Here is an 11,379-nt window from a genome sequence, read left to right as displayed (position 1 = left end):
CATGGGGCCAGAGGGTTAAGCACCACTACTTTAAACAGTTTTGTAGAATTTAACAGAGAATTAATCCAAGAGGTGATTAGAGTAATTTCTACAGAACTCAGTAGGTTTCATCACTCTTCAGAGCTCTTGAACACTTTTTTCCATAAACGCTGTACGTATTTATTAATAGTTGATTGTGTTGTTGTTTCTGTGGTTCGGAGGTCAACTCATGGTAATCGGGGATGTGACAAATTGCCCCAATATTTTTAACATCTCTCAGACACATTCTGAAAGTGACTTTTCTGGTAAATCTGTGGCGCATGCATGATGTGATGCTGGGGTATAAATTTGATACACTGCGTCATACTGAAAAATTGTTCTGTCTGCTCTTGATGAATTCCAGGTCTTGTCTGAAAAAGTGTCGAGCACCCCCAAATCCCTTCAAAATCAGTGGGCATCTCTCAGGGGGTTGCTGTAGACTGCATTGCATAGTATAGCACCGATCACTTTGCAGCTACACTATAATGCACGTAGTGGCTGATCTTGCACTACTGAAGTCAGTAGAGGTTGTGATGCTGGTAAGAGCAGGATTAGCCCCATGGTAAAAGATGTTGCTGGAACTCGTACACTAGTAGGAGCTAGTGCAGGTAACCCCTATGGTTAAGGTTGAGCTATCATATTATTAGCTGTGGTGGTGGCACCCAGAAACTTGAATGGTCTCCACTGTCATGGGGTACAAACACAGCAGAATCGCTGCTGCTCCTTAAGAGTTTAAAGACTAGTTTTATAAACACTTAACATACCCTAACTTTGTGTGCCTATTACTCACACAAGTAGACCCAGGGATTAGATGGGACTGTTTCCATGAGTGAATTTATACAAGGGGCTAAAGTGTTTGTGAGTTTGGGGCTTAAAAATACAGAAGTCCTAAAAACCAATTCTGAGAATCCTCTTTTACGTCTCCTCTATATATTTAGTCTGGTAATGACCCAAACTTTCCTCCCCTGTTCTCTAAGGCTAAAAACAGACAACCAACTTCAGTGTGAGACAGTTTGGCTCAGTCTATGACGTGCACCACAACAGGCACAGTCCAGCTGTTTACATACTAGGCTTAAATGGCAATTAAGTCAAATAAGCTGAGATTTTTCCCAGGCAAAGTATTAATCTGAATAATTCACAGGTACTTAATGTGGGGCATTGAGCTTGGTTGTCTGTTAGGTCTGGATTTGGTGTGGGCCAATATACTCTGGTGTGAATCAAACTGGTTGTCTGTTTTTAGTCCAACCCTGTACAATAAAATATAAGCCCATAGGCAATCATTCACAGAAAGTAAGGCCCCTGATCTCTTTTGTAACCAACTAGTACACAAAATTCTTCCATCAGAGAGGCTGTGAGCTCCTCACTTTCCTGCCCAAACATCCTGCTCTTACTAGTGTTGTATGCTGGAGGGGGGGAAAAAGAACTGGAAGTCTCCTGGCTAAAGTAGCCCGAGCTCCTAACTCCATCCTCAACCCCTCCCCTTGATGAATAGGGGTCAAAAGCACCACATACCATCTCCCCCAGACAAGGGGCAGTGGACTGACTTTACTGTCTTTCCAAACTTTTCAGCCCAACTTTCCCAGCTTCTGCTTCTCTGGGGGAGGAGGGAGTGTATAAGGATGATCCTGTGTCAGTATTTACATTCATCCTCTCTGCTGGGAGGAGGAGTAAGGAGAATCCATATGATGATGATGATTATCATCATTAAGGGCTGACTATTGTGGGTTATCTTCCTTTTAGGGTTTTTTTTCCTCTCATTCTTTTGCTCCTCCTCCTCGAGGGGGAGAATGGGAGGCTCCAGTTCAGGAGTAGCAAAAGAAGGGAATTGTTTGAGAGTTCAGTCATCCAAAAAACCTTCTTCCATATGGAGGGTCTGGCTTCCCGGCTCCCAGTGTATTTCTCCTCCTCCTCCTACCGCGGCTTCCTCCTCCTTCTCTGAGCCCTGCAAACTTCCCTCCTTCCCAATTTTTTCCCCTAAAACCCCCCCAATCCCAAAACAACCAGCGCCAAAATACAAATAACCCCCTAAACTCAAAAGAACAACCACCAGCCCCAAACTCTGCTGCTGACTTCCCTGCAGATCCGGCCTGGAGCTTCCCAGCCCGTGGAGTTTAGTGTCTTTGTTGCTTCTCTTCATTTTGTGTATCTCTGTTTCCCCTTCCTGCTCCAGCAGAGATCTCGGGTGAGTGAAACAGCTGCAAAAAAAAAAAAAAAGAAAAAGAAAAAAGAAAAAAAGAGAGAAAAGTTTGTTTTAGAAAGAGAGAAGTTGTAATGGGTGGGATGTTTTCTCAGTTCTCTCTAGATACAGATTTCCCTCTAAGTTGCTGAGGGCACAGCAGATCTTTGTGTTGGGGCACGGGAGGCTGCTGGCTCGCTGTTTGAAAAAGAGCAGTGTGTGTGTGTGTGTGTGTGTGTGATGCAAAAATGTGGCAGGAGAGCAAATCGCCCAGAGGTGCCGGGGGGGGGGGGGGGGGAGAATTGGCTGGAGCCTGCAGGTGGGAGCTGGGGGCTCGTTTGTTTCACTGTGTCTTTCGGGTCACTTTCCCGGCGTTAATGGAGGGCCCTGCACGTCCTCCCTGGTGCTGCAGCTCCAGCGCCTGCCCAAAACTTTCCCCAAACAATCAGTCTCCCTTCCCCCAGATAGCACGGAGCCCCGGGGGGTGGGGGGAAGGAGGGGAGGGAAATTTAAGAAATTGATTTCTCCCCCCCCCCCTCTCCGACTTGCAATCTCTGTCAAAAACTGCTGGGAGCTTGCAGAGAAGCCTCCCCTCCTGGAAGTGCAAAGGCATCTTGGTTTGTGCTTGTGCGCAGGGGTTGCTGCTGCGGAGAGACGCGTGGGTGGACTCCTGTGAGTAAAATGTTTGTCCTCTGCTTTGCTTGTGCGGTGCTGTGTTTTAGTCCTTCCGTGAAGGGGATCAGTGAAATGGATTGGGAGGAGAAGGGGGTAAAAGAAAGTTTTATGGTATGTGTGTGTGTTGCCGGGGGTGGGGGGGGGAAGAATCACTTTCAGCTTTGCAGTGAGACTTACAGTGTGTGCCTGTCTCGTTGCTTTGGGCTGCAACTTTGGCAGGTCCTTGTAACAATGCTGGTAAACAGAAAATGCAATAATTGTTTAGGAGAAGGGAAACGAGTCTGGCTTTCTAAGCTGCATCCAATTAAGCTTTCTTTCTTTTTCTTTTTTTTTTCTTCTTTTTTTAGAAAGGTTTTGAGGACTTTGCTAATCACAGTAATAATAATAGACCGAACAAACTGTTTTCTTGACACTCCAGCCTGGTAAAACTTAACACAAATCTGCTTTTTCACTAAAGTTTCTTCCTGTGTTTGGGGCTCAATGCCCTAAATGTATTTCATTTGGAAGAGGCATTTCTGAGTCTATGAAGGGTTGTTTCCCCCTACCCCCCAGTTTTGTTCGTTTTAATGTAACTGTTATCCCAGCTTGAACTGTAGATCAGCTTGGACTGTTCTTGTCACAAAACAATTTTATACATGTAAAACACAGATTCATAAATATCTACGCATAGTATCAGGCATCATATTGATGTACTTAAGGCTCAGCTCTCTCTGTTGCTATGCAGCTATCTCACAGCACTGTACAATGTCTTTTTAATGTGTTCATTTGCAAGCTATCAAGCAAGTTTCATTTCAAAGGGCTAAAAATGTTCATCCCTAAAAATATTAAAAGTATGTGCTCAGCTATTTTTTAACAAGTTCTTTATTTTAGGGCTTTTTTATTTCTTTTGGGGACTGTTTTCTTAATCTGTCCAAGTTTGCTGGAGAGCATTTCGTTGGCCTATATATAGTGTATATAGTACACATTTTTTGATGGGTTGTATATTGAGGTTTATGGCTCTGGGAAAGGTTTCAGAAGAAACATTTTGAGGGTTTGCAAATGCAGAGGTTTTTTGTTTTTGTTTTTTAAATGACCTAAATAACTGAATGTGAAATTGCTCCCCTTGCTAATAGGAAGCATCCTGGAACCTGCTGAGATAAGGTAGGACAGTTTAGGGGTGGCCATGGTTTTCTGTAGGATGAATAAATTTATCTGCAGCAAGAAATAACTGGTGTTTTGCTTTTTTTTTATTACTCCTTCACAGTTAAAAGAATTAATCCCATGCATCTGAGAGGCAGAACTCCCAAAAGGTGTTTTCTGTTAGTACTTCCCTTCTTGGGGGGGAAATAGGGTTTATTCATATGATGCTCTGATGAAATGGATTGGACCCAAATGTGTATGTAACCACACATACATTTGAGAGATCTCTCGGTGACATCTGTGAAGATGGCTGATGTTCCGTGCACCACTCTTTTACTTGAGTGAAGGGTAAAAGGAGTAGATGAACAGGTGGTCATGTCTCAGCTGTACAGCTCACAGGGGTTGTCACATCCCTGTGTGTTGGAAAGCATAGCTTTTGTTTCTGTCGTGACTGGTACAATGAGATGGGTCACCCTACAAGGCACAGGACAGAATATGGACTGTTCCGCTTCACCTGGTTAAAGCCAGTGCTGCTGATGTCTGCAAGCCTCTCTGCAGCCCCTTTGGTGTCAGTCTGAGCTTTTCCTTTGGGGGATTGCCTGCTCAGAACACAGGAATAATTGCTCAGCTCTTCTTCTCTCTTGAAATTCCCACTCTTCCCAAAACTAACAAAACTCTCCTAGCTCTGCCATGTTGAGCTTTGAGCCCATTTTTACACTCTAAGCCATTGGCTCGTGCACAACTGAGACCCTTAAAGTCAAGTTCTGAGAAACTTAAGTCACTCCCCACAGAAGTAAGGAAAGTTTGCTGTGAAAGTTTCAGATCCATTGTTTCGCCCCACTGCAGAGAGGCTAATGGGGTAATGAGACTCCCTGTCCCCCTATACGTAAACCTAGGCAGATCCTGGTGTAGCTCATCTTTGAAAAGCACTATAGGCATGGCAAATAAAGTTATGAATATTGTTTCCTCCACACTACCAGATGCAAATGCTTGGGAATGAACCTCAGATGCAAGCAGTGGGGAGAGGATCATCCCAGTTCTGGCCCTGTTACACTGGGTAAAAAGATAGGAATGCCAAGAAGGGCTTCTAAAAGGATTTCTTCATCCCAAGTACTGACAAAAGCAGATGCCTTCCCTGGACTCCCTCACAAGCCTTGTGCCTGTATGGGGATGGAGGAGAAACTTGAGGGGGCAAAGGTGGCATGTACAGGGCGAGGCCATAGGCAGCAACAAACAGAACTGTGGAGAGTCCAGGCAGCTCTGCGCCCTGTAGGCAACTTGGATAAATGCTAGAACCAGGAATGGCCTGTAGGTGTGTATGAATTGCACAGCACTCTTGGAGTGGCCCAACTAAAGCCACTTTAGTTGCCTTCCACTGGGATGGAGTCTTGCACTGCTGGGCGGGGGGTGTCCTACAAAACTGCTGGCCTCCAGGGGGAGCAGTCGAGCTGAAATCAGCAAGCCAGATTTTTGACTACAGCCATTACTGAGGTGTGTTGGTGTCGGTTGATTTGGTCTTTGCGAAAGGCTTTAATTTGCTGGTGTGTAGTGGACCAGGGATGGAGATCTCTTGGGTCAGGCCGTCAGCCTTCTGGGTGGACCCAGTCCACCTTTGTAAAATTCCTTCAGACGGGTTTTTGGTGGATCTGGTTGCACATGGTTCAGCAACCAGCTGCTGGCCTTTGAGAGCACCTGGCTGCTCCCGGGGAGGGATCTCAATCATTAAGATGAGGTGGCTGGGACGGTTTTAAAGAAATCTGACCTGTATTTGAGCACTTCTAGTCGGGACAAGTGCTCAGAGCCTTGACAGCATATCTGTTCATCTGCGCCCTGAGGCGTTCCTCTGGGATGTCATTTTCAGTTGCATCTGAGTGAACTTCATGGTGCATAGTAATGAATGCCAGCACTGCTCATATTCATTAGTGCAGCAGAAGACTTGGTAGGGGATTGCAAAGGTAGATAGCACCATATGAACGCCAGTGCCAGATGAGGTATTCTGGAGGATGCTGGCAATAAACAAAGGGCATTGTGTTGGGGTTAAACACCTTTACCATCGTGTTGCTTCCTTGTTGTCCTAGTGGAACTGCAGGCCCTTGGAGATGCTGGTAAAAGCCATTCAGATTGCCTGCAGATATTCCTCAGATGAGTAGGTCTACAGATGAGTGATCATATGGAGCTGTGATAAACACACCAGTCTGAGTTGAGGGTTGCTGCATATACCAGTGGTACACAACCACAGCACTTGGCACAACAGGGTTCCAGTCCCTGATTGTCGCTCCTGTTGTATTTTTATAGTGCCATCTAAGGAAAAAACAATGCAGGGTTTATATGACCACAGCGGGAAGTGCGGGAGTGACTGGGCTTCAGGGAGCATATAACTGGGTTTCAGATGCAAAATACTTCCTTTCAGTAGGCAGAATGTCAGGGCACAGAAGAAAAGGCAGAGGTGAAATTTGGCTCTTAACCATTTTGCAGAGTCTTTGCTGGGAGGTACGGGGCCGGATTAAGGCATGAGCATACTAGGCACATGCATAGGGCCCTAAGTGAAGATGGGGCCAGTTGTGCTTCTTTTACATAGTATTATTATTGAGCAGAAAAAAATAATAAAATTTCATCTTCAGTTGGGGGCCCGTGAGTATGTTTGCCTAGGACCCACTAAAGGATTAATTGGGCCCTGGGGAGGTATTGGCCACTCCTCAGACAAGAGCAGTGTTATTGTGTCTAGTGACTATGTAGGCTTGTTAGGCCCACTCCAAACTGCACAGAACTCTCTGCCTCTAAGAAAATATAGCAGAGCCAAGGTGATGCAAGTTATGAGCTGCAGGGGCTATAACATTTGTACTGTGGATTGAAGACATCGGCATATCCTGCTTGGTCCACCTTCCCTGGAGGAGTTTGGTTGTTTGCCTATAACAGGCAGTAAGTCTCAACCAAACCCCAGCAGTGGTAATTCCATGTCGACACCCACGGTTCAGTCTGGCAAGAGGTTGGCTCTTGATATATCTTGTTCGTGTACAAAGTCAGGGTCTCTGGGGTGTGTGGATCACACTTTCAGGTGCTGACGTCTATTGATTGGTTGTCATGCTAAGATTTCTAAATAGGTTAGTGTCTAACATTGGTATATTGGGATTGCTATAATAATGACAATTGGGTAGGGGAGGAGTGGGGGCATATCCCTCTAAGAACCATGTCATCAACTTTCTAACATTGAGACAGAAGCATTTAGGTTGTTTTTATTTTCTCCAAACCACTTCAGATTGCCTGAAATTAGGGTTTGGGGTTGTTTGTTTTTTTTCCATAATGAAGGATGGTGCCTTTGAAAGTTGGCAGGCAAAAAATGACAGGATAGTGAGCCAATGCACAATGCTAAATAAGGGCCTGCTATATATGATGGGAACTTGCACTGTGTGTAAGCACATTACAACAGCCTTATGAGTGGGACTGACCCAAGCAGAGCTTAATCCTTTAAGACGCTGCTATAAATGACTTGGGCACGACCTCCACTTTTGCCTTGTCATGTGATGTTGAGTTAGGGGGTCTGTACCCAGGTGCTTGTGTCACTAGTATAGATATAGCCTAAAGCTAATTCCAAACAAAGCAGGTGCTACCCTTGCCTACACTGAGATGATGGATGGCCCTATGGTAAGGAAACAAGCTTGGGATCTTGGCAGTTCTCTGCCCTGCCATGGCCTTCTTGTGTGACCTTGTGCAAAATGCTGTGAACTTCCATTTTCTGCCTCTGAAATGAGTACAGTTGCATCTTCTGTACTTCACAGGACAGATTGAGGATAAAATCCACTAGGTACTAAAGTTATGGCAGCCACAGTCATTCTTTAGATAGAAACCACTGTTAGTATATGGTGGAAATTACTCTCCATCCATTGGCAATGTGACTGGCCCCTCTCTATGGTCAGGGACTTGTGCCATGGAGATGGGAACTCCATGTGCTTTGTGCAGTGCCTTTAGATTTGGAGCACAAAGTGGGTGTCCTGCTATAGAAAAGCTGTTGTGTGAGTAGGACTATCCAGGAGTCTAGTATAGGTAACAGCAGAGTAAGAAATTTATGGCTTCGGGCCCTGGAGGTACAGAGGAGCCATTGTAATCTTATGTACCCGACGCTGTGTATCTCAACAAGCAAAGAGACTCCTGTTTTTCCCTCCTTTCCATCCCTTCATGTCTAGCTTCATGAAGTTTTCCTCCCTAATTGCAAATTTGGCCTTATCTTCAAAGAAGCCCTCTGATGCCAAACTTTTAAAGATGGACAGGAGGGAGGAGGCAAGTGAGAAAACATCAAATCCATTAACAGCCCCGTTGCCAGAGAAAATGTTTTCTAAAACAGAATCTGAAACCTTAGTGTTGTAAAATCCAAAGCCTCTATTAAATACGTGCTAGAGGCCGCCTCCCCAGGGAACTGCCACTCTGGGAATAATCTGGCAGGATCTGTGCCACAAGGATTTGTGCACACGTGCACACACGGTAGCCAGTAGGAGTTTGGATTATGAATATCTTCCTTCATCCATCCGAAAGAGCTCCCCCAACTCTTTGCTCCAACCCATCCACTGAAGGGCAGTCACAGGCTTGAGTGCCACCCTCACTCCCCACATATGTGGTATGTTGTACAACTGTAGGTGGCAAAGGGACTGTTGGCCAGTAGTTTAGGTCTGCCATTGCCAGGAAGAACCTCCTTTAAGCCAAAGGTCTCTGGTCTTTAGTTTTAGAAAAATCCTCTAGGGTAGCAAGACCATGCTCTAGCAAACTAAAAGGGTGAGTTGAGTTCCAAAGCCAAGGAACGCTCTTGGATATTGCACCCTGTGGGATTTGAAAAAGCACCTGAGGTGCGTTATCATTTGTTGAAAGTCTAGGAGACTTGTGTCACAAAATCCCTCGGGTGCTTTTGAAACTCCAGCCAGCTCGCTTCCCTGTTAAAGTCAGGAGCTTGTTAGCTGGAGGCCTCCTGCTCATCGTTACTTGGCTGTCACACAGCAAGTGGGGTGGTCTTTTGAGCAGTTGGATCTCCCAGCCAGTTGAACTGATCTGAACCACCCAGCTCCTGAAACTCACTTAGAAAACAAGTATGAAGCACCAGTGTGGTATGTTCTCAGTAGGAAGCATGGTAGGAGCACGTGTTAGTCTGTGAACTGACCCAGGGTGCTGTTCCAAGCAGAGGGAGTTGTCTTAGCGTAAACTTCAGGTGGCAACAGCATGGATTCTTGTATCTGAGACCTACATCCAGGAAGAGAGGGACACCCCAGCACTTCTTAACAAGCACAGATAAAAGTTGTGTCATTGTCCATATGACCTTATAGAGACCTGATCACCTTCACTGTAGTATCCAAATGCCTTGCAAACATTGAATTGTCTTGCATTCTGACACAATCAAAAGGTTACACTGTGCGGTTACACTGTGCTTTACAAACACTTTAATGAATGTATCCTCCTAACACCCCCTCTTCAATATTGCTGTATTGTGTAGCCCTGACACTTCCTGTGGATCAGAGAGTCATTTATTGATAATAAATTGCTTTTACACCATATATTACAGATTATATACTGGCCCTGTTTCCATTGATTTCTGTGCCATTTAAAAGCTGGATCAAGTCTATAGCATACACCATAGGTTCAGCTGGTATATTTTTCACTATTATTCCATTTTTGCATCTATTACTGTTACCCTCAGTTGTATCTAAGGTAGCTTATGATGCTAGCAGGGAGGGGGAAGAAATCTGAGTGTAAATAGGTGAGTATCTCTGGCAAAGTGGCAAGTTATGTTTATCATGCACATCTGACCACCTAACCTGCACTCTGCCCTCTAATCCACCTCCCCTGGGACTACTTTGGACATCCTAAACCTCTGAGCCACTTCAAAGAGTCACTGTTAAAAAATACCAACCAAGCAAACAAACAAAAATTTTAGCAGCCACAAAAATGTGAGCGTAACCCAGTTTTGCATAGTTGAAGTATTTAAGATAAGTAGAGGTTTGTTAACTTGTCTCTCTAGATGAAAGCCTAAGAGAGGTCTGTTTTTCCCTTTCTACTTTAAACCTAAATTATTATTTGTATTACGGTAGTGCCTAGAAGATTTAGCCAAGATCACAGCCACGTTGTGTTAGACATTACACTACTATGAGGTGAGATGCATTCCCAACCCTCCCTCCTCCTCCTTCATTTTATATGATGGGGCAAAACAAAGACAGGCATGGATACATGAAATGACTTGTCCAAGGTCATGCAGCAGGTGAGAGATGGAGGGTGGAAGAACCCAGGTCACTTGACTCCCAGTCCAGTGCTTTACCCACTGGGCCATGCTGCTTTTCTGAAGAGGTGGTCAAAGCCTAGCACTTAGGTTTTGATTTAGGCTCTCTGGAGCTGTGCCTCAGAGCTGTCTCTAGTCATGAGTTGCCTTTAGCACATATCCCTAGCCCTGATACTTTTATCAGCATAGAGAAAGTAGAAAAGAGTTGTGTTGGGGTCTCAAGGAAGACAGATGGGTGTGTGGGCACAGGGGAATGGAAGAAACCTATTATTTCCTTGGGGAACCATCTGATGGGAGAGAACTAGCTGAGGTATGGCAAGGAGTTATGAGAAGTCATGTAACAAACACGGATACTGCAGTCTTTTTCTAAATATCCCACCCCTTCTTTCTCATGGGTCTTATCCTGATCCTTCTGCTCCAAAAGCACAAGTTGTTAAATGTGCACTATAGGTAAACTCTGGTAATCACCTACCACTAGTAGGCCTTGTACTCCCCCAGCTGCAGGAGGGCAGCATCTCACTGGAACTCTTATGGCCGAGGCAGGAGCATGTTGTACAAGTACTTGTCACTTAGTGTCGTCCTGGTTAACATAGTTTCATTATTACGTCACTGATCTATTAGGGAACATACATGTTTAAAGTCATGCAATGTTCGGTTATAACATTGTTTGGCCATCGCCTGCTAGTAGGTAACTGCTGTCATGCAGTTGGATTCGCTTAACATTGTTTCGCTTAGTCGCGTTTTTCAAGAATGTAACTACAACGTTAAGCAAGTAGCTGTATTATGAAAAAGAGAAGGATGGGACAGCAACTCAGAGCATGCTATGGGAGGAGAGGAAGGATAAAGAGCTACTCTCACTGAGAGTACAAAGGATCATTTGACTGGAGCTTAATCCTTTGAGCCCAGAGTGTACCAAAGAAAGCACTGATACACTAACCTGGTGGATAGAAATGAAGAGAAATTCCTACTCAGGTGTTGGGGTGGGATGAGGGAGTTATGCTTGGAAAGCTGGGTCCATTCCCCCTAATTCTAATATTATAAAAGCCTTTATTTGCACTCTGGTTATCTAAAACAATGAAGCGGAGTGCTCCAAGAGCCGCACCGGGCTGGAGGCAGGAGCAGTGACAGTGCAGGCCGG

At 45.0% G+C, this 11,379-nt stretch overlaps 1 protein-coding gene across 3 annotated transcripts in view; it reads left to right on the top strand.

The window, feature by feature from the left end:
• The first annotated feature begins 1,846 nt into the window (after positions 1 to 1,846).
• The window catches only part of BOC (BOC cell adhesion associated, oncogene regulated), an 82,834-nt gene continuing 73,301 nt past the window's right edge, over positions 1,847 to 11,379 (top strand). For 2 of the 3 annotated variants that reach the window (XM_019548809.1, XM_019548807.1), the window contains exon 1: positions 2,501 to 2,866. The gene's annotated coding sequence lies outside the window, so the exon portion shown is untranslated. Of the gene's footprint in view, positions 2,201 to 2,500; positions 2,867 to 11,379 lie in introns of those variants that run through there. The other variant, XM_019548808.1, reaches the window with a different exon arrangement.

This window comes from Crocodylus porosus, unplaced genomic scaffold, assembly GCF_001723895.1.
Source record: "Crocodylus porosus isolate Cpor-Errol unplaced genomic scaffold, CroPor_comp1, whole genome shotgun sequence".
Lineage (NCBI taxonomy): Eukaryota > Metazoa > Chordata > Crocodylia > Crocodylidae > Crocodylus > Crocodylus porosus.
The sequence above is the reverse complement of the archived record's forward strand: the minus strand, read 5'-3'. Positions and strand labels throughout refer to the sequence as shown.